General features: G+C 32.8%; 1 protein-coding gene across 1 annotated transcript in view; it reads left to right on the top strand.

Moving 5' to 3' along the window:
* The window catches only part of calr (calreticulin), a 6493-nt gene extending 5479 nt beyond the window's left edge, over positions 1-1014 (top strand). Inside the window, exon 9 of the mRNA XM_034882672.1 lies at positions 1-1014. This exon is cut by the window's left edge and continues 354 nt beyond it. The gene's annotated coding sequence lies outside the window, so the exon portion shown is untranslated.
* The last annotated feature ends 1567 nt before the right edge of the window (positions 1015-2581 follow it).

A 2581-nucleotide genomic window follows, 5' to 3' on the forward strand; every position in this document is an offset into this window, starting at 1 on the left:
ATATGTTTGTTTACAAAGAAAGGGAGTAGGTCAAAAAGAGCAATTTTTGTTCTGTTTCCTGTTTCCATGTGCTACTACTTCTACTATGATTATTATTATTATTAGTATTGTTATTATTATTATTAAAAGAGAAATAGTAATAGAGTGAAGTGCGATGTCAAAACGATTGTCAAGAAGACAGGAAACCAATTGATCAGTTTATACACAACAGAAATATATAAATTGTCATTTGTGTTCTTCGAAAATCTGAATTTTTATGAAGTATAATGTTGCAGTGACATGGAAAGCAATTTTTGGTGTGTGGATGATACCATGAATATGTTTTGTTTACCTCATGTTTTTTTTGATTAAATTAATCTGTGTCATTTAGTAATCTGTTTTTTTTGTTTTTTCTGTTAATCTTTTGCAGTCATGCATGTCACTCTGTCTCATGGCCCCCTTTCAAAAGCTTTGTCAATCTCCAAGGAGTCGACTGGGTTAGACACCATTACACAGGTTATCTTGCCTGCTCTTATTTAAACTTGATTCAAACTAGGGTTATTTGCACAGGGACGTTAGGACTGACACAATATATTTGACAACCTGTTGAAAGAAAGCCGTAGTCTATAGGAGGCTAACACAGGGTGCTTTAAGATGAAAGACCTTGCATAGTTTTGTACTGTATAGTTAACACTTTGTCATGCCAATGCACATACTGTAGTCTTGTGTGTCTAAATGAGCTGTGCTCCAACTCAGTTGTACATTCAGAGCACTCAGTAGCAGTTAAGCTTATCTTGATTTGGTACGCGTTCACTTGTGGTTTACTCATGTTAGTTGTACACAACCAGTTTTCCTCATTTTTGATGCTAATATCTCCACACTGCTGTATCCCAACACACTCTCCCAAACAAATGATCCTTTTCTAAAAGACACATTTTGTACAAATGTTAGTAATTGAAGTGGGGAGACTTTCATGTTGCTGTGTCAACAAACAGACAGGTGTTCTGTCCAATAAAATCAACCAGTGGAAAATGAGCAGAAGTCTTCAAATTTGTTTTGTTAAGTTCAAAGTGGCTTTTTATTTTGAATGCTTACCTTCACATGGGCATTTGTATTTGTTTTTTAGTTGCATTATTTGTATATGATCTGTTTGTATATGATATGTATATAGGATCAGATGTTATGTATACATTTCATAGAGTTAAAATTAGCTCCACCTAATGGTAGTTATATTAATATAATAAACAAAGGGCCTTTTTGGCAATCGTACAGATGTACATTTACTAAAGTAAGATTCTGATTGCAGGAATTTTACTTCTAAATTGGTGTAACTGACAACACAATTTTACTTTGGGTTTACTTCCTATTAATTAAAAATGTGTGTTAGGGGGCCTTGAAACCACATTTAGATCTTCATGTTGAAAAAATAAAACCTTTACAGAGATATGATTAATTAACACTTAAGCAAATCGCTCAAATCATGGACCTCAGTATTTCTAAAATCCTTTCTCAGGCCCTGATTGTTGTATTTCTGGGGTGACTGAGCCTTCTCCATAGCTGTCCCCTCTCTCTGAAACTCTCCTCAAACACATCTGAGTCTGCACCAATCAGTCCATGTTTAAATCAAGTCAAACCTCACTTTTCTTTGAATTGTTTTTAATGTTTGATTAATGGGTGTGTATTTTTAGTATGTGAATTCCTTTTTTGTCTAACTGTAAAGGGTCAGAGTGTTGAAAAGTAATAATAATAATAATAATAATATATTTATAGTATAAAGTGTAAATAAAACATAAATAAAATGCATGTATTACAAAGTTAAAATAAATGTGCATCTGCAGTTGGATCTCCTATTCTGAGTCTGAACATTCTATCCAAAACACACTAATGTAGAAATGGCAGAAGGGCATTTTTTTAAAGCTTCAAATGAGGTTGAATAAAAAGTATTAACGTGATTTAAAAGTTAAATACCCTGAATTTATGAAAGATGTGGAGCATACAGTTAAAGTTTGAATAGAGTTTCACTTCAATTCTGAATAACCAAGCACAAACTCCCCCTGTCATGGAAACTCTTCACTGTAGGCCATGTTGTCATTTCTTTTCAGGATATGTCAGACAGCAGATTTACTGTTAGCCAGTCTTATTAGGATGTGCATCAAGTTGTAGGCACACAGTGTCATAATTCCTTGCGGAATTTTCTAGTTCTTCTTCTTCTTCTTCTTGATTGATAGATAGATAGATAGATAGATATTTATTGATTCCAACAAATGGAAAATTACGGTGTTAAGCAGCACATGTACATCAGTCACACAACACAGAATATAAATAGAAATGAGATACTAGGAAAAAATATACATACAATATACATGAAATAATAATAATAATAGGAATAAAATATAAGAACAAATATTTAAATAAATACAGGATGGGAAAACAAAATGTTACACTGCTTAAATAATTTGCTAAAATGTATTCTAAAATGTAAATCAACCAATTGTGCAGGTTGCACTTAGTGCAGTATTGTGGTGTCCAAAAGTCTTACCTAGCACCCAGTAATGACATGTAAATGAGTTGTTGTTCTACTTCTTCTTCTTCTTCTTATTAG

The sequence above is a fragment of the Etheostoma cragini genome, chromosome 9, assembly GCF_013103735.1.
Source record: "Etheostoma cragini isolate CJK2018 chromosome 9, CSU_Ecrag_1.0, whole genome shotgun sequence".
Taxonomy (NCBI): domain Eukaryota; kingdom Metazoa; phylum Chordata; class Actinopteri; order Perciformes; family Percidae; genus Etheostoma; species Etheostoma cragini.